Source organism: Cynocephalus volans, chromosome 5 (assembly GCF_027409185.1).
Source record: "Cynocephalus volans isolate mCynVol1 chromosome 5, mCynVol1.pri, whole genome shotgun sequence".
NCBI classification, from domain to species: Eukaryota; Metazoa; Chordata; class Mammalia; order Dermoptera; family Cynocephalidae; genus Cynocephalus; species Cynocephalus volans.
In genome coordinates, this window is record NC_084464.1 from 104131972 (window position 1) to 104153410 (window position 21439).

A 21439-nucleotide genomic window follows, 5' to 3' on the forward strand; every position below is an offset into this window, starting at 1 on the left:
TCAGGGAAAGATGGGAGAAAACATGAAGTATATATGGAGGAGGAGCAAGAAATGAGCCTCGAGAGACAGAACAAAGCCTGAAGGGCTGTATGGATGGTATACTAAGACATTTAGTCTTCATGCTGTTGATACTAGAAGTGTGGAAGGTGAATTGACTGGGGCAAAAGATGCTATGCTTATAGTTTCTTTGCACACCCACAGCACCAAGCTCAGGGCTAGCCCCAATCCTGAGTGTGTGTGTCTGTTTGTGTGTGTTTCTAATCATTACTTTGTAACTGATTTGTTAAGGGTTATTGAACCTATCATTTAATTTCCTTGGGCCTTCACATTCTAATTAATAGCATGGTTATATTCACAATTATAGTCCCTGCACAGAACTTAAAACAATGGGAATGGGAACGAAGCATATTATCCAGTGAAAATGTGTTGGAAATAGTAGAGAAATTTTCATAGTTTCCCCCCTCCTATTTGGTCTCAGTATGTTTATGATGAATTTATGTTCTGCTACTTCTACCTCAAGCTCATTTAATGAGGTTGCGATATGTAGGGCTGATTTATTTAATCATTTTAGTTGCCTTGGGAAACGTTTTAGTTGATTATACACAGGAGATTGATGGATAGAGTTAGGTAGACAGGAAAGACCATTCTCAGAGAAATTATACTTTTGTCAGGAAATGAAAATCATTTTTATTCTACAAAGAGAAAAGAAAATTTTGTTTGTGATATGATTTAATTTTTAGAAATTTAATTATAGCTTTTAATATAAAGCTTTGGCTTCTGAAAGCATAACAGTAATAAAAATAGACACCACTGAATTCTTTTTCTTGCATAGGGATTTCTACTCAGTTTAAGAACTCATTGTTTAGGGCCGACCCCGGGGCGCACTCGGGAGAGTGAGGCGCTGGGATCGCTGCAGCATTCCCGCCGCGGGTTCGGATCCTATATAGGGATGGCCGGTGTGCTCGGTGCGGCCGGTCACAAAAAAAAAAAAAAAAAAAAGAGAACTCATTGTTTATCAACAAGGTTTAAAATCACTTTTATTTTTTACCTTACTCATATTTCAACTAGATAAAAGACTGAATTTTATAGAGATAGCTTGTTTTTCTATGCAGAATTAAGATGCTGATAGCAACTTTTCACACTTTGCTGGCTAGCTTTATTTAGTTACAGAATAATTTACTACACTGACAAAAAGTACTCAGTAGCTGGAATTAGGAGAAAAAAAATTCTTTAAGTTCAAATCTCTGTATTATAATTTCAAGCCAATTGTGTTGGCTTTCTTCAAAAAACCTTAATAAAAAGCCTTAAGCAGTCTTGTCATCCCCGTGAGGTAGTTGCTTCTCACTTTATGGATGGAGAAACTGAAGTTAAATGATTTGCTCAGTCAAAAGAAATGAATATATCAGACCTGGTACTGAGAAAAGGAATTATTTCTTAGAAAAGCTTCTAGGGCTTTTCTCAGCTCACTGGTCCAGAGCTATCCTTCCTGCAGTGAGAATGTGACCATGGCACAGATGGGCTGTCTATGTCAATCAGGCTAATTTCAAAGAATTTGCTCTTTGGTGATCAATCTCAAGGCTCTTTCAAGCAACTTGATATGCTGACAAATTCTGAATTTTTGGCCGCTCAGTGTGTTTGGGAGAGAGATTGAGAAGTGTCTTCCATTTGTAATATGAACATTTGGGGAGGCACTGGGTATTATCTCAAGGTTAACTATACTTAAATACTTATAAACCAGCAATTGATATCTGACATAAGTATCAAAAAGGAAGAAAACCTATAGTTATCTATTGGCAATTAAATAGTAAAGATGCTCAGTGATTCATCTTTCCCTAAAGAACTAAGGAATGGGCTTTCTGCGTATAAATAGGCACATCAATTTATTGTTAAATTTTAGCAGAAGATAATTTCCATTGCATCCATTTATTTTGAGATTTGTAGCATTTTATTTACCTTGTGTTCTCTTTGCTACCCATAAAGACTCATGCAAAAAAAGTTTCCTTTTTTTCTGAATATTTCAGAAATATTATTGTATATGGAGAAAGATGGAGAAAATGAACCATTTAATGCTTCAGTTACATTAATAATCATTACCAGCAGAGTCTAACCTAGCAAGTATGACAGTAACAGTCTTCAGCGAGAATCTATGTCTTGGATGAAATGTGCAAGTCTACCTCTCCTACCCCTTAATGATCCTTGCATGACTAATACGCAGTGACATTTAAGGAGCACTCATCTAAAACTGTTCATATTCATTTTGAAAATATTCATCTGTGGCATATTCACCAGCAAGAAATGCAGCTGAAAAATCATTAACCCCTTCTTCACTGGTGTTCATAGAATGTTATGGAGATTTCTGCTTTCTGATCACGTTTGGCTAACACGACATAGGTAATACCATAAAGCGTAGATTAAGGAGTTTAAAACATAATCAAAGACATTATTAGAAATACAATGTGTAAATGATAAGGAACTTTTGAGAGGCCTATAAAATGTGGACCCCAGAGTGAAAAACAGTACAATGGAAAATAGCCTGAGGAAGACATTTAGAAAAGTGATTAGAATAGTAATATGATAATGGTACTTAGATAAAAGGAATCTGTGGAGCTATTTAGGTTTCTATGCAATGTGGTTTATCACAAAATGATCGAACATGTCCATAGCGTTTGTGTGAGTTAATATGGCAGCTACCAGTCTCATCATGAGAATTTTCTAGTTATTTTAAGATAATACATTGGGAAAGATTTTTTGAGTGAAATTGCTCCATTTGACTTTATTGATTTCACTAAAATGATTCTTCTTTTAAAATTTCTAAGTCTATGTATTAAGCAGAGTTTGTCTTATCTGCTCTGTCTGTATTTGTGTATATAGTATCTTTGTCTACCTGTCTTATTCTATTCTTAACTCTCCATCCTGAACTGGAGGACTGCAGAGGGGGAAGTAAGTGCTCAGTTTGGAGCTTTGTCTTCACTTCTTGGTGAAGAAATTTTCAGCATCCATGTCAAATGTGACCAGCTTCCTTTTGATGGGAAGAAAGCTCATTACTTTTCAAAACAGCCCACCACATTATTTTTGGCCAATTATTTGTTGCAGTGTTCTTCCACATATTTAGTTTAATCCTATAATTTCTTTGTCCTGGTTCCCAGAGAATTTAGGGCCTATGCAAACACTCTTTCCTCCATGCCGTGTTTCTACTCAATATACATCTCAATTTTTAAATTGTAGTTCCATTATTTTAGTATGCTTCACTCCTTTACTCTTCCTTGATTTTTTAATCCCAGTGTTTTGCACTGTGCCTGGGGCAGTTTAGGAAATTAACAAGCTTTTGTTGAGCAGATAAGTAATATACTTTCTCAGTCTGATCATGATTGTTTCTACAACTAGCCTCTTGCCCCCATCTGGATCTGGATTTAACTCAACTACTGCACGAACCTGTGACTTGCTTCCCTGGTCAGGTTTCCAGTGCTTTGCTCTGTTCCATTTATAGCATGATGGGATCTATAGAGGAATTTTGCCAGCTGACCAGAAATGCTACCTTCTAGCCCCAGCTTCAGGCACTGCAAGAGTTTGACATTCTATAGATGATAGAGTTTGGACATATTTTTCCCCAAAACTCGTGGAAACCTAATCCCCAATGTGGCAGTGTTGGGAGCTGTTTGAGTCATGGTGGCAGATCCCTCATGAACTGATTAATGCTCTCCCTGAGGGGTGGGGTTGGTGAGTGAGTTCTCGTTTTATTAGTTCCTGTGAGAGCTGGTGTTTAAAAAGACTCTGGCACTTCCCCTCTCTCTCTTTCTTGCTTCCTCTTGCCATGTGATCTGCTTGTACCCGTTGGCTGCCTGCTGCTTTCTGCCATGAGTAGAAGCAGCCTCAGGCCTGTGCCAGATGCAGCTGTCCCAGAATCGTGAGCCAAATAAACCTCTGTTCTTTATAAATCATCCAGTCTCAGGTATTCTGTTAGAGCAACACAAAAAATGGATTAATACAATAGACGTATATATTCAGGACCAGTTGATATGTTAAGGAAGGTTGATGAAATGTCAAAAGATGTTTTCATTCTTCACTATATATTTTTGTGTGTATATGTTTGTGTTTTAAATTATTAATCTTTAAATATCCGTTTTCATCCTCTTTTAAAATACCCTCTATTTATTAATCACTAGGCCCATACCAAAGCATATAAATAGTGGTCAGCATTTCTATAGAATTTTTTTTTTTTTAGTTGAAATCTTAAGTTTTGGAATTGAGGACAGGAGGAGACATGAGATCAAATCTGAAAGGTAATTTAAAGCGCAATTGTTAAAACCAAGAATTTGGTGCTTGAATAAAGTGGGAAAGAGACAGCTGAGAGTGGGGAAATGAATGAGGAAGAAGTAAAATTAGTCACAGATGTGAGTACTTAGGGAATTCAATACTTGTTGATTTGCTGTTTGGAGTTATAGTAGAGCTGCAGGTTGAACAGTCAGCATTAGGGTTCAGAATTATGGGGAAAAAGAAAGAGATGGAGAGAAAGCATGCTCTGGAATAGTGGATCAACTTTGGCTAAACATTGTGACAACCTGGGCAGTTCTAGAATGTAGTGACTGGATTTCACCCCCAGAGACTCTAATTTAATTGGTTTGGTGTATAGCTGGTGTGTTGAGTTTCAAAAGCTCTTCATTATAATGTGATTTTCTTAATTCTAATGTGCAGCCAAGATTGAAAAGTACTACTCTAGAATTAGACAAGGCCAATATTATTTTAGAAAAATAGCTGAAGAAAATTGTTAGAATTCTGCACCTTGTCAGGGTCCAAAGTGTACTTGAGTGAGAAAAGTGAGAACTTCTAGAAAAGGAAATACTTGGAGAAGATTAGGCTAGAAGTCAGTTAGACTTGGGCCAGCAGGGTACATCACATTTATAAGAAAAAGATGAGAAGAAAGAATAATAAAATAGTTACGGGAATCACAAAGTGATTCTGGAAACAGAATCATCATTCAAAGCTCAAGTAATGTTTATTTATTCATTCATTTAACAGCTCTTTCCTGAGTACCTACCATACTCCTGGCAATGAGCTTGATATCATGAATAGAGTGATAAAGAATAAAGTCATAGTAACTGATCTCAGGGAGCTAACATTTTAGTAAAAGGAGAGAGGGAGAGGAGGTATGTTTTGAAGGAGTTGTGGGTGTGGTAAATGGCACACAGAGCTAACTGGAATCAAATAGGTGAGAAATGAACTTTTGGGGAGAGAGTTTGTCAAAGAAACCACAGTCTAAACTAAACGTGTTTGTGACCCTTTGAGACATAAACTAATCCTTGGTCCTCGAATATCTAAAAATAGTAAGCAGGCTTAGTGACCAATGGGGTGGGGAGTCAGGGGACATTTTCTCCAATGACCATTTTAGAAGTGGTCAAGTTGAATGATGGAAAAGGAAGACCATCCCCAACGGCAAAGCCAAGATCATGGAGAGCAATGGACTGAGGAATCCTTCTCCAGGAAAAGAATCTGAGTCTAATCAAAGAATATTCCCCACCCCCAGCTGGGATTTAATAATTAGTATGGAGTATAGACTACTTTGTGTCTTCCTCCTACTTGTTTGCTCTCTGAATGGGAGTGTTTATTGCAGTTATCCTTACCTCGTTCCACTCTTGTATTCAGGGTATATGTGGGGAAGATTATTATTATTATTATTATTTATTTCATAGTCTCTATTTGAAGGTACTTCAAAAAATTTATGGATTCATATTATTTTTTAATTCTATTTTTCATGTACTTTTTGAAGTGCCCTTGTATTAAGAGAAGCCACACTCAGGTGAGAGCCTATCACATATCACCTGGAGATCCCAGACTTTGAGTTTGATGTCATGGCTGGATTCAATGTTGGGTTGCCCCCATGGAGTGGGGGTAGGTATTGGGCCTGTGGGAAAGAGGGTGAATGGAATATTTGATGACTAGAAGGACAGACTGTGGTAATTATTAATGCCAATTGCCAAATATTTTTAGTTTTTCTCCTTTCTTGGTCACTCAAATTTCATGATTGTTTGATGCTGCGGCGTTACCTTATCTATCTTAACTAATTTCAAAGACTGTTGAGGAGACTTAGTGAGAGATAATGGTGACCATGAACAGAGTAATGGTAGTAAAAATGGAGGAAATACTCTAATTCAAGATATACAATGGAACAAAAAGTACAGGAATTGCTGAATAGTCAATGTGGGGAAGGAAGAAAAGAATCAAGAATGATTGTCAGGTTGCATAGTGGTGCTGTATATTGAGACTGGGAAAAATGATGAAGGAGGGACAGGTTGAGGACAAACATATGTTTAGCTTTGGATGTATTAATATTGAGCTGTGTGTGAACTATCTAAGTAAAGATCTTAAATAGGCAGCTGGATATGTGAGTCTGGGGTTCAAAGTAAAAATTCACGCTGGAGATATAAGTTCTGGAATGAAAATAATATTTTCAGTCAGAATTCATAAGATTCCATAAGTGGGAAGGAAAGTTGGGGCAGGACTGAGCATTGAGAATTAGCAACATTTATAGATTTAGGATGGGGGAGAAAGAGCCTGCAAAGGAGACTGACTGGGAGTACCAGGGAAGTAGAAGGAAAACTCTGAGTGTAGAGTCCTGCACTCAGTGGAGGGATGGAGCTGTAACTCTCATTACTGCTTCTGAGAGGTTAAGGGCAAAGGAGTGTTCACCAGAGTGGAGGAGCAGAAACCAGACTGGAGTGGGTTGGAGAGGGAATGGGAAGCAAGAATGCGAGGCAGACCTGGAATGCCTCTTATGAGAAATTTGCCTCTGAGGGGGGAACAGAAAATTTGGGGGTTTAGAGATTTTGTGTTGTTTTTTCAGATCCACGATACTGCAGCATGTTTGTATAAAGATAGAACTGATACAGTAGAGAGAGGGAAATTGCTGATGCAGAGGGAGGAGGAATTAACTAAAGTAGTGAAGTCCTTGAGAAGGTGAGAGAGGAGTGGGAACCTGAGCACACAAAGAGGAATTAGGCTTTGATAGGAGGAGGGAAGAAGGGAAAAAACAGGTGCAGATGCTGCTAGGTTTATAGGCTTAGGGATGAGAATATAAAGCAGATCATTGACTTTCTTATTTTCAAAAAGTAATGAGGTGAGACCTTTATACTAGAGTGAAGATGAAGTATGCATAAAATACTGGTGAGTTAGAAAGTAACACTATTTGAGAAACATACTAGGATTGCCAGCCTGTCGTAATGAGCATCTGCATGAGGTTTGTAGTCATGACTTTAAAGTGAAACTAGTCAGGTGGGTTGAGTAATTTTTCTTTAGGAACATTCAACTGCTGAAGCATAGGCATGGAGAAGCCATCTTATCCATGAGTTTGGTGGAGAGAGAAAGAAGTAAAGAAAGTAAGTGTATTTCCAGAGCAGCAAACAAAATATTGAGTATATGGGTTGGATGAGGAGGGCAGTGAGTCCAGGTGGGGACTGATTGAAGGTAAAAAACTGAAGATGTTAATGAACTCGAGTTTTCACTGTGGCTAGAGACATAGGTTAATGGTGGTCCATGAGAGACTGAATTGGAGGGATGGGAGACATGAGAATGGAAGGTTTGAAACTGAGTTTTCAGAAATATTGTAGCTTCTGTTGATGACAAGTGGGACAGTGAGAGTGGGTGGCTGAGGTGGAGGGGAAGTCATTGGAGACAAGGAAGTTGAAGAGCTGAGCACCCATGGTTCATCAAGTGGATGTTGATGATACTGAAAATGATGATGGAGTGTGGTCTAGAAAAACTGTGAATCACGAGTTAAAATATTCAACAAATAACTTTGAATGAACAGGAATATGACAGACGATTGCAACCAGTGTGGAGATAGAGTGATATATCTGGTTAGCAGGAGCTCAAAGGAGCAGGACTTTTTGTAAGAGGGAGGGGAAGAGAGGTGTTGGGAAGCAGGAAAAGCAGCTGTCTATTTTTCTGCCTCAAGGCATGGCGGGGTGGGAGTGCAGGGGGAGATAAACAAAAGAGCTTTTCCTCAAGGGGGTTCTAGGGCAGGTGGTATCTAAACAGACTCCCTTTAAAACAAAAGGTGAAGAAACGTCTCGTCCTCTAAGAAGAGGATGAGAGTTTGCTGCTTCCAGAGAGTAGTTCCAGAGGGCACAGTGGGGAGGGTTTGGGGGGTGGCAGAGAGCAGAGGTGGGGCACTGGGTCAGCTTAGAGACCTTGTGGGGTGAGAAAGAACATAATGTTTAACTGGGGAGAAAATTCAGGGGCAAAGGCATTTGAGTAGAATCTTTTTCTGTAGTCACCTGTTATATCTGCATTCTGGTTTCACACTTGTCTTCATCATCACTTTTCTGACTGTAATTTGCCACCCATCTCTCTGTTGTTTCTTCTCCTTTGCTATAGGAAGAACAGGAGTTTGCCCATCTTGGCATTTCTCACCCACACTAGATGTCACTGTTGCTTGCCTCCTAATTTCAGCCCTTTTATGGCTTAGTCAGTGTGACTGTTCAGTGTGACAGTGATCCCTCCCGGGCTACCCTTTGCCTTACCCACACAAAGACACACAGAAGATTTAATGAGACTCTGGTGCTTATAAAACTACTGAGGTGTTAAATAGCTTAGAGTTAAACAGAGCTTCTTATGTATATATTCTAAGAAGCTTATTATTTAGTTTTTCCGGCATTTAGGAATTAAAAGACGGAGTGAGACTCAGTCTGGAAATCTTTGTAGAAAACACATCTCTTCCTTCTGTGAAAATGTGGCATTTTACACTTAAATTCAAACTTGGTTAATGAGCTGCCTCCTCACCCTCTGTTGTTGGGAGCAGGAAGCCTGAGGTGAAACTGCATTTAGTTATGTCCATTACCTTGATGTGTGGTAAGTAAATTTCCTGCCCGAGCTTGGTTGTGGGGTTAGCACAGGAGATTGTCTTTTATAGTCTGATCTGGCCACATGGTGTGATCTATGGTGTGGTCTGGCACAACCATGGATGGTTCCTTAGTCCAGGGAGTGTAGGAGACCTTGCTGGCAAAGGAGAGCCCAGCTGTTATCTGGGAAATTGGCAGAGGCTACAAACACTAAGTCTCTTTAACTTAGCAGACCCAGAGGTTACCATTGACTGTGGAGCCATTTTTCTTTCTCTCTGGCAGAATTCTACTCAGAAAAGGAGAGAAACTTTCAGAAAAGCGATTGAGGGAGGGGGTGGAGTGTAGAAGACCAATCAGTCAATCAGTCAGGTAACAAATATTTATTGCAAAACCACCATGTGTCATCAAGTATTGCTTTAGGTATTGGGGACACACTAGTAAATAAAGCTAAATTGTTTCCTGCTCGCTTGAAGGTTAACTCCATCAGGGGATGAGAGAGACAGAAATAAATAGGCAAGATATCTTTAGAAAGCAGCTCTGCAGAAAACAAAACAGAGTGATGTGAGACAAAGTACTTGGGTGGTAGCTGGGACCTGACTGACAGGATATAAGCAAGAGGTGATCTGGGGGAAGATGATTGCTGCAGAGGGAGACCTGACATAGAAGTGCCACTTTCACACAATGGGCAAGGGCAGAGGGGTTCGAGGTGAAGATGGCAAGGTCAAGGTTGAAGTACAGACTATGGGGACCTCGTGGGTCCCTTGTGCAGGGCTTAGGTTTTATTCTAAGTGTGGAGGCAGATGACTAAAAGTTTTGTGAAGAGTGGTGAGGTAACTTATGTTTTAAAAAGTTCACTCAGGATGTTGACTAGAGAAGGGCTGGGGGCAAGAGTAGAGAGCAGAGGGATCCATTAAGGGGCAGAGGGGTGACCATGATGGGTTTGGCCAAGTTGTGGGGATGAAGATTTGAGATCATTCCTTCAACAAGGTGCAATTGTGACCATCGAACCTACTTCCTACAATCTGTAACTTGAGGTTTCAGGATGCTTTTTCATTGTCAGTTGTTAGTGTAAGGTGAGGAAAGGGCAGGGGACAGGGGAAGTGAAGGGCAGGACGAGCTATGCCTAAAGGGGTGGGGAAGAATCCGGCAGTGTTTGCCTAACTGCTGCTTTCATTGTTACATCATTAGCATTTTTCGTTCTAGAGCAAACTTGCTAATACTATTCTTAGGATAAAGTTGAGAGGCTTTTGTTTTTGTTTCTCTTTCATTAAATGTGGCATTGGCCAGAACACGACAATGCCAGCAGCACAGCACCTGAAGGTACCCTAGGGGCTGAAGTAAGGGAAGGGACAGGCTCTTTTAATGAAATCCCTGAGGAACCTGGGCAGAGAGAGGCTGTGTTAACCTTCCTAACATAAATTCCAGCAAACCTATTTGTGGGAATATAGGAAAGACCAGGAGTGGTGTTGGTGTGCGTGGGTGTGTGTGTAATGAATGTGACTAGCAGATGGGCCTCTGTCATTTAAAAACTCTTATTGTGTCAGTGCAGTGCTCACAGATTTATATCAGTACCACAATCAGTTCTCACATCGACTGTGTGAACTGAATGATATCAGTATAAACCTTTTACCGATGAGGAGGGTGAGATGTGGAATGGTGAAAATCACATGGCTAGTCCATGGCACATCTGAACTGGAACCCAGATCTGTGATCTTAATGATTATGCTGTATTGCCTTCCAGAGTCTTGCTAGTTATATTTTTTAAGTTACATTTTTACTTGTATAGAGTTGGGCATTTATGAATTTTTATCTTGGTGTTTCTTCTTCATAACAAACTTTTTTAAGAGCTGGAAGTACATTCTATGAGTTTTATTGGCCAATTCTTTGTTGCACTTATTATATGACATGACACAACCACAATAACAATTTTTCATAGTTCTAACTATCCTCATTTGTCTCTAAAACAATAGTTTTATCTGGTGAATCCTTAGAATTATGAGAGTTTTCATTAGACGAATAGATGTGTGGAAGAGTGGGTATGTATTCCCATGAAGTATTATTCTTCTTTGCATGCATGGAACAAAACACATTGCAGCAGTGCTGACAACACTTTACAATAAGCAAGCCCTCTGTGTATCAGTCAGGCTTCTTTATTGCAAGCATCAGACAGTGACTCTCGTTAACTTCAGCAAAAGAGAGATTTGCTGGCAGAATATCAGGAAGCTCCCCTGTTTGCTAAGAAGCCTAGAGACCCTCTAAACTAGCAGGAATTCAGGCAGGTTCAGTAGCAAGAACCACAGCCAAGGTCATGCTGTAGGAATAGCCTGGTTAGGATCCCCTCTGGGCTCTGATGCTATCATACCACCCTTGGCCTCTACCCAGGACATTGCTGCTCCTCAGGCTGGTATTTGTCTCTTGGAATGAATTCCAAACTATCCCTGCTTCTTTTTGTCACTTGCTCACAATCCAAAGTGGCAGGTAGGATTATCAGATTGGTTAAGGCTGGGTCACCTGCTCTACCTGTCAATGGCGGGGAGAGGTAGCCTCTGACCCCCTTAGATTTTCAGAGAGATGAAGTCTTGCCTTTCACTAAGTAGGAAAGGGTTTCAGATGCTGGACAATTAAAGAAATGACAAATATCTATTAAGCTGTGAAAGTACAATATTTTTAGGCATTAAGTACTCACATAGAATTTTTAAGGTATCTTGAAAATGTAACAGTTATTGACAGAAACGACTTTCCTATAGTATAGATGTCAATTATCTCAAAATAGCTACAGAGCTGGGGAGGGGCCACTTACTCTACATTTGCATACAGATGATCTTGCCAGCCATTTGGTTTTGTGTTGAGAATTCCAATATGACATTCTGCAGTTATTGGAACAAAGACTGAGTTTGTGTCTTCCTTCCATTTATTTCATTTATCTCTGATAGGCTTTGTGGGAATAGTTGTCTCTAATCCAAGCCATCAGAAAGCCGTTTACATGTTCCTTCTGGCGATGTCTAATTTTCAGTGTGCTTGGAGTAATCAGTTTGCATTTTTTTTATTGAGCTCATTCAAAAGCAACTCCTCCCCCCAAAGGAATGTTATGTTTTTGAATTTTATTGTTCTGCTCAGAGATTAAGCGTTTGTATCATCATAATCTGAAATGTACTCTGCCAGCCTATTAGTTCCACAATAAAACTGATGGGGCAAAATTTTAACTCATGTGGTAATTATAGTGTTTACCCTCCTAGCTTTAAAAGCAGAGATCAGAGGACATACAGGAGACCATATGAGATCTTTAATGTAGCATGTTTAATTATGCTGGGTTTTTTTCCTCATATGATAGAAGCCTAGTCAAATTGGATTTATTAAAAATGAATAAAATGACATTATTACAAATATAGGCAAAATAAAATTGACAGTGCTAAATTATGGAAATTACAACTCTCATCATAAGGCATTATAGGAACTGTAATAGAACTTAAAAAAAAAAAACTATAGCTACTTAAAGCAACCAATCATTAATCTTGTCCTAACAGGGACACTCAGTATAGTCTTGATACAGTGAGACTTGATTCACAAATCATTTATGCCCCACTCACCTGAAAAATCCATGAAATTTATGTAATCCTAAAAAGAACAGATTCATATTATCCAAGACCCCTCAGTCCCCTTTTCCCCAACATGTATGTAATAACCCAAAATTAATTTTTGAAGATTATAAGTATGCTGTACAAAGAATCTGAAGAGGCAACTTTAAACAGAGCTTTTTTAAAAAGGGATCGAATTACAGTGAAAATGAGAGAAAAAAATACAGGATTAATGCATACAAAGAAGTGAGTAAAATTCGAGCAAAGACATTCTTAGCTGTGTATATTTTAGAAGAAAAGGTCTTCATTGGAAAGAAAGTAAAGAAATGTTAAATATTTTACACTGTCTGCATATACTAGTTATTGGTTCTTAGGTTAATATTAACCCTGCTATTTTGGCTACTTCTCACATGCCAAGCAGTGTGCTAAACATCTTTCATTCCTTATTAAATTTAATCTTTTAATAGCCCCATGAATTAAGTAGCATTAGCTCCATTAAGGAAACTGAGGCTCACAAAGCATTGGACCCTGCCTTGGTGTCAGCGTTCATAGAACCTTTGCAGCACTGCTGCTCTTGACCATTTCACTTCCTTTAATGTTCAGGAAGTGTGGCTGCCCTGTGTCTTACTATATGCTATTTGAGAGTGGAAATTGGATCCCAACTTTTTATACACCATACTTACCTAGGACAGTGCCTCAAAGGCTCTCAGAAAACAGTTGAAATTATAAAGACATTGACTTTTCCAGACTCACAATAAACTTTTAGTAATACTCATTAGAGTTTCTCTACAGTGAAGTTCAGGCATCCATGATACCAGATTTTCAGGCTCAACTTTGAAATTATCCCATTTAGGCAACTTCATTGGTGGGCTCTTAGAATTATGGCTAAGGGAAAGGCCTGAAGAGGTCATACTTGAGACCTTTCCTCATAGGGTAAGAGGGAATTTCACCAGAGCTGCTGCACTGCTTTCTAAAATATTAAACAAAACATTTGGCTTTCAGTGGGGATCTGTGTATAACTACATTCTACAACCATTTATTTTATTTTACTTTATTTTATTTATTTTATGAATATTCATGAGATAAAAAGCTAATTTTCACCCTCGTGCCCATGATGTGAGGGCCAGATTCATACTGGCAACATACCCATTACCAGGAATTACTTTTGTACCCTGTGTCCTCCACCCAATTATCTCCCAATCTCCCTCTCCCACCCCCTCCCCCCCCACTCCACTTTGTAGCCCTAGGAATGTTCCCTCCCTCGGTAAGACCATGGCACTACTGTGGTCTTTCTTTCCTGCCTTCTTTTTCTCTTAGCTCCCACATATGAGTGAGCACATGTGATATTTATCCCTCTGTGCTTTGCTTATTTCACTCAACATAAGTTTCTCCAGTTTCATCCATGCTGTTGCAAACCATTTAGAGGAGTCTGTAGAATAGAACAAAAGAAATAATGTTAAGCTGACAGGTTTTTATTTTTAACTTATCCATTTTATCCTTGACCTAGATGCTGTTAGTCTTTCTTCTCTAGTCACGTCTACTTCACTATAGAAATTAGTTACTTCATTTGTTTTACCTTGCATAAAATCTTAAGTACTTAGAATTGATAAAGAAAAACTCGTATTCCCACCTTCCAGCTCTCTTACTCTATTTTCTCAGAAAAGAAAAACCTAAAAAATTCAGTTCACATAAAAACATTGTTAATTTTTCTACTACAAATAATCTTAACGAAAAAAGGATATTTTATAGAGGCGTCACGAGTCTATTTCTCACAAAGTTTAGAAAACAAACATATAGAACAAGTAGATTTATATTTGATACATATAATTATATACCTAGGCTATTGCAGATACAGGGCTAAAGTTGTTACAAGGACCCCTTTATTGTATTATACTGTCTTTCATACACTATAGTATTATTTGAGGCCATTACATTATGTCATATTACATTATTAAATTAAATATTTGAAAATGTTTGAGGAGATGAGATAATCTTGCCAAGAAAGAGCTGTATGAAAAAGCTCAGCACTTAGAGAAGATATCTGTATTCAAAATTGAATGTGAACAATCATATTCACTGTTTTCCTACTTCAAATACTTTACCTGGCACGAAGCAGCTGCATGACGTATCCGTGGCATAAGTGGGCATTCTATTTTGAGTCAGAGTAAAGCCTGCCTGAGGAAAATTTTCTTGCCTATATTAATATTGTTGGGTGCATTTCTTTATTTTAGCAACAGATTAAATATTGTGTTGGAGGACTTATTGTGTTGGAGGACTATTTGGGGGGGGAATTAGATTTAGAGGAGCATGTAAAAGGAGACCAGAAAGTTCATGAAAAATGGCATTAAATGACAAAAATAAAAAATTATATACTTTATTTCACAGCATAGGCTCCATCAAGTTCAAGACACAAGTAAGTGATGATACCACCCATTTAGTCCATCCTGAAAGAGCTGAGAGTCCTGGGAATTTAATAATGTCAATGTAGTCTTTTTTATATTATCAACTGAAGAAAAATGGGTGCCCTTTAAATATTTTTTTTAAGATTAGGAAACAAAAGGAAGTCAGAAGGAGCCAAATCAGGACTGTAAGATGGATTCCTAATGATTTCCTATTGAAGCTTTTGCAAAATTGCCCCTGTTTGATGAGAGGAGTAATCAGGAGCATTGTCGTGGTCGAGAAGTACTCTTTGGTGAAGCTTTCCTGGGTGCTTTTCTCTTATAGCTGTGGCTAATGTTCTCAAAACATCTTCGTAATAAGCAGATGTTGCCATTCTTTGGCCTCCAGAAAGTCAACGGACGAAATGTCTTGAGCATCTCAAAAAACTGTTGTCGTAACCTTTTGCTTTGACGGGACCACCTCCACCTCTTGGTAGCCATTGCTTTGATTATTCTTTGTCTTCAGGATCATACCGGTAAAACCATGTTTCATCTCCTGTTACAATTCTTCATAGATGTGCTCCAGGATCTTGATCCCACTCGTTTAAAATTTCCATTGAAAAATGTCTATTCTGCTCCTTTGCCCATTTTTCAATTGGGTTATTTGTTTTTTTACTGTGTAATTGCTTGAGTTCCTTATGTGTTATGGATATTAACCCCTTGTCGGATGGATAGTTAGCAAAAATTTCCTCCCACTCTGTAGGTTGTCTTTTCACTCTGTTGGTTGTTTCCTTTGCTGTGCAGAAGCTTTTTAGTTTGATATAGTCTCATTTGCTTATTTTTTCTTTTGTTGCTCATGCTTTTGGTCTCATGTTCGTAAAGTCTGTACCCAGACCTAGTTCCTGAAGTGTTTCACCTATATTTTACCTTAGTAATTTTACAGTTTCAGGTCTTATACTTAAGTCTTTAATCCATTTTGAGTTGACTTTAGTATATGGTGAGAGGTGCATATCTAATTTCATTCTTCTGCATATGAATATCCAGTTTTCCCAGCACCACTATTTGAAGAGTCAGTCTTTTTCCCAATGTGACTTTTTGTTACATTTGTCCAATATCAGATGGCTGTAAGCCTGAGGGGTGATTTCTGGGTTCTCTATTCTGCTCCACTAGTCCAAGTGTCTATTTTTATGCCAGTGCCATGCTGTTTTGGTTACAATAGCTTTATAGTAAAATTTGAAGTCAGGTAGTGTTATGTCTCTTGCTTTTTTTTTCTTTTTTTTTTTTTTTGGTCAGGATTGCTTTGGCTATTTGGGGTCTTTTGTTGTTCCATCTGAAAGATCAGATTGTTTTTTCCATTTCTGTGGAGAATGTCATTGGTATTTTGATGGGGATTGCATTGAATCTGTAGATTGCTTTGGGTAGTACAGACATTTTCACAATGTTAATTCTTCCAATCCAAGAGCATGGAATATTTTTCCATCTTTTTGTGTCATCTTTAATTTCTTTCAGAAGAGGTTTGTAGTTCTTATTGTAGAGATCTTTCACCTCCTTGGTTAAATTGATCCCTAGGTATAGTTTTGTGTGTGACTATTGTAAATGGGTTTACTTTATTTATCTTTCTGTTAGTTCATTATTTGAGTATATAAATGCAACAAATGCAGAAGGTACATGAAAAAATGCTCAGCATCACTAGTCATCAGGGAAATGAAAATTTAAACTACATTGAGATACCACTTCATCACAGTTAGACCGGCTATAATAAAACAGATGGTGAATAACAAGTGCTGGTGAGAGTGTGGAGAGAAGGGAACCCTCCTGCATTGTTGGTGGGACTGTAAATCAGTACAACCACTATGGAAAACAGTATGGAAGTTTCTCCAACAACTACAGATAGATTTTCCCTACAATTGAGCCTTCCCACTTCTGGGTATATACCCAGAGGAATGGAAATCATCAAGTCAAAGTGATAGCTGCACTCCCATTTCATTACAGCTCTGTTTACAATAGCCAAGACATGGAACCAACCTAAATGCCTATCGATGGATGATTGGATAAGGAAACTGTAGTATATATGCACCACGGAATACTACTGTGCCATAAAAAAGAATGAAATTCTCCCATTTGCAACAACATGGATGAACTTGGAGAAACTTATGTTGAGTGAAATAAGCAAAGCACAGAGGGATAAATACCGCATGTCCTCACTCATAAGTGGGAGCTAAGAGAAAAAGAAGGAAGGAAAGAAAGACCACAGTGGTGCATTGGACTTGCAGAAGTAGAGAACATACCTAGGGATACAAAGTGGAGTTTGGGGAGGGAGGTTGAGTATAATTGGGTGGTTGACATGGGGTACAAATGCAATTTGTGGTAATGGGCATGCTGCCAGTATGAATCTGGCCTTCACATCTTGGGCATGAGGGGTCACAATCAGCTTTGTATCTCATGAATATTCATAAACAAACAAACAAAAGTTTCCATTGAAAACTCTGTTCATGTCTACAGCTGATCTGGGTGAACAATTTTGGCACCCATCGAGTGGAAAGCTTGCTCAACTTTAATTCTTTAGTCAAAATTGTGTCAGCTGAACCAATTAAGATGTCTGTGGTGTTAGCTATTGTTTCTGCTGTTAAGCATCAGTCCTCTTCAATTATGGCATGGGCAAGATTAATTTTTTCCTCGCAAATTGATGTGGATGGTCTGCTGCTGCAGGCTTCATTTTCAACATTGTCTTGTCTCTTCCCCAAAGGAGTTATCCATTTGTAAACTGCTGATTTCTCTGGACCATTGTCACTATAAACTTTTCATAAAACATCAACAACTTCACCATTCTTCCACCCAAGCTACACCATAAATTTGATGTTTGGTCTTGATTCAATTTTGGCAGAATTCATGCTACACTGATAAAGAAGGCTCTTTTCAAACTGATGTCTTTCCTTCTTAGTGCCTCAGACTAGATCCTGTTCAGACATGTTATAGCAAGTTACTATGAGTTCATTTTGGTGCAAACATTTTTTGAAATCATTTTTTTAATCATAAGACACATTTTCCATGAACTTTTTGAAGATCCTTTATATGTGTGGGGCATCATGCCATTTTACATGTTATCATCCTGATATCACTGTTCAAAAAATATTTATTAAACATATTTTGTTTTTATGCATGCATCTGCTATAGTGCAAAGATATAATGATAAAAGAAACATTATAATTCCCCTAGATAACTCATGAATGGAAGTTGTTGAAAATTCCTGTGTAATGGGGAGTTTGTTGATTTCAAACTCATGGTACTGTCAGAATAGAAAGGTGGGACCAGTATCCGATCTGAAGATGTAGAAAGTCTTTCTGGACATCCGAGCCAATTCTTGAGGGAGTGTAAAGGGAGGTTTCTTGTCAACAAAGATGATTATTGTGGTTATATGCCATTTTATCTATTCTGTGTACATTATTGATAAGTATTTCATTTCTTTTGCTTACCCATTCTTTGTTCACATTATAAAATACTATACCCAGGTGTGATTGAGTTAGCCTCTTATCTACAGAAGCGCAAACTACTGGTGACTATGAGTTATGTTCAATTCTCAGAACTACTGTAAATATCTCTGTTTCAGAGCATAAAGCAAGTTTTATTTTCTAAAACTGAACTTGAAAATAATTATCAAAGAGGGAAACCAGAGAATGGGGTGTGTGTAAAGGGCACTGGACAAAACATTTCTGACATTTCTGCCCATTACCATCCCTTTATTTATTTTTTACATAAATAAAAACACCTAGGGTTGCGGGGGGGGGGGGCAGGGGGAGGGGAAGGGAGGTTGGGGATTAAATGGGTGGGGTATATGGGAAATAATCCCAATTTGTGGTAATAGGTATGATGATAATATTAATCTGGTCATCACATCTTGGGCACAGATGGTGATGGTCAACTTTGTACCCCATGAATATGCATAATCGATTAAAAAATATAAAAATAGAAAAAATATCATCCAAGGAGAATATGTACAGAAGAAGGGGAAGAAAACAAAATAGAACCTTGGGAATGCCAAGGTTGAGTAGAGGAAAATAAGCCTATAAAGGTGGAAAGAACAGCCGTAGAAGTCAGGAGATGATGAGGTCAATGTGGTGTCATGAAGGCCAAGGGTAGGGAGTGTTTCAAGACAGAGTGTGATCAGGGGATGTGAATTCCAGAGAGAACCAAGTAAGGTAAGAATTGAAAATTGACTATTGTATTTAAGGATTTTTAAAAACTTTTATTTTTTTTAATGCAAATCTCTTTTTTTATTGGTTATGAATAATCGTGGGATATAAAGCTGATTGTCACCACTCGTGCCCAAGATGTGATGGTCAGATCCATACTGGTAGCATTCTCATTACTACAAATTGCAATTATATGCCATGTCCCCCACCCAATTATCACAGGCCTCCCTCCTCATCCCCCTTTCCCCACCACAGTTTGTATCCTTAGGTGTGCTCTCTCCCTCTGCAAGTCCAACACACCACTGTGGTTTCCTTCCTTCTTTCTTTTTTAGCTCCCACTTATGAGTGAGTACCTGTGGTATTTATCCCTCTGCACTTTGCTTATTTCACTCAACGTAAGTTTTTCCGAGTTCATCCATGTTGTTGCAAATGGGAGAATTTCATTCTTTTTTATAGCAGTGTAGTATTCCAAGGTGTATGTATACCACAGGATGTCCTCTCTTATTCTTACTTTATGAGTAGGCTTTTAAAAAGCCATTACTGGGGATTGAATTATCTGATGCTTTTTGTGCATAAGACATAACAACAGCAAAAGCAATAATAATAATAACAGTGACTGATGCTTACATGTCGTTTACTATGTGCCAGGCATTATATATATATATATATTATGTATGTAATGCTTTATATACTAACTCATTGTATCGGAGTCCTGGCGAGAAACAATGTAGTTAGCCAAAGAAAATTTAATGAAGGGACTATTTATGATGTTACAGTTAGAATTAAAGGAAACCATCAGTGGCTGGTGAAACACTCTGGGGCTACCAACAACAGAAAGTTGTTACCACCTCTAAGCGTTAAAGTGCAGGAGAAGGCAGTTATCGTAGCCTGGTGAGGAAAGGCCACCGAACAGGACTTGTTGCCTTAGGTTTAGGAATGCAGCTACTGCCGAATTATAGCCTGGAATGGAGGAGCCACATGAATACTGTCCTTATTCTTTTTCCTCTGATTGACTAATCTCTGCTGGTGCTTGAAAACCACTTGAAACTCACAGAAAGAAAGAAAGCCTGGTGGTTGCAGTCCACATAGATAAACCTCCCAAGACAGAACAGAGTGGGGAAGGCAGGAGAGCAGATTTGGAGAAAATGTGAAATATCTAGCACACACATTTCATCTTCACAATGGCCTTTCATAGGTTCTATACTTTTACTGTTCTACAGATGAAAAAAACTAAGGCAGAGAGGTTAAATCACTTTTGCAAGTTCTCATAAATAATAACTGCTGAAACTAATTCCATGCTTACTTCATTACCTTTTACACTCTCTTCCTTACTAATATAAATGTTTAAGATTGTAAAAAAATATTTCCGATGCATTCTACCCAATTTAATATGTAGTATTTTCACTACTTTTCAGTTAAAAATATTTATTTTCCTTATGGCTTCTTCTTTATTTCCTTGAAGTATATTTCTTAATTTCTAAGTATATGGTGTTTTTAATAGTTGTATTTTTGTTATTGATTTTTCTAAAATTATTGGAATCGAAAATTGTGTTGATGGTAATACCAGCCCTTTCAAATTTGTTGAGACTTGCTCCATAAATATTTATCTAATAAATTTTGTAATGTTCTCTCTGAGTTTGAAAACAATGTGTATTCTGCAGTTGTTGGACACAGTTATTCATATGTGCTTATGTATCTAAAGCTTGTAATAGCATCAGTTAAATTTTTTACCTTCCTTACTGATGTTATTTATTAATATTTTGACTGCTTAGGTTAATTTCTTCCTATAATTCTTTTGCTTTTTACTTTTTATATTTAAAAAAGGCTACTATATGAATAAATGTTTAGGATTTTTATATATATCTGAATTTTTTATTGTTGCATAGTGACCTTTTTGTCCATAATAATCTATTTTTATCTATAATAATCTTTCCCTTTTTCCTTCAAATCTATTTTGTCTGATACTGAAAGAGTGACACCAGTTTCTTTTGATTAGTATTTGACTGGTATTTCTTTTTTCATCATTTTACTTTCAATATTTCTGAATTCTATATGTTAGATGTATCTTTTGTAATCAGGATTTAAAAAGAAATTCATAACAGAAATTCAGGAAATTAGTCATAATCTTCTGTTTACATTTATCGTAATTAGTGATATATTTGGGTTTATTTCTATAGTCATAGTTTGTGCTTTTCAATTGTCCTGCTTCTTTTATTCTCCTTTTTTTCTGTTCTTACCTTCTTTTGGATCAACCAGTTTTCTCATTTAATTTTTTCTTTGACCAGTTTGTAAGCTGTAGCTTCTTTTATGTATCTTTGAATGGTTATTCTGAAAATTCAGCATGCATATTTTTCAATGTCTAAATTTAATACATGTTTTTACTCTCCTCCCCCAAACAATGTATCTTAAAGTCTTTAAATTCAATTACTCCTTCCCTAACTTTATGCTATTATTGCCATGTA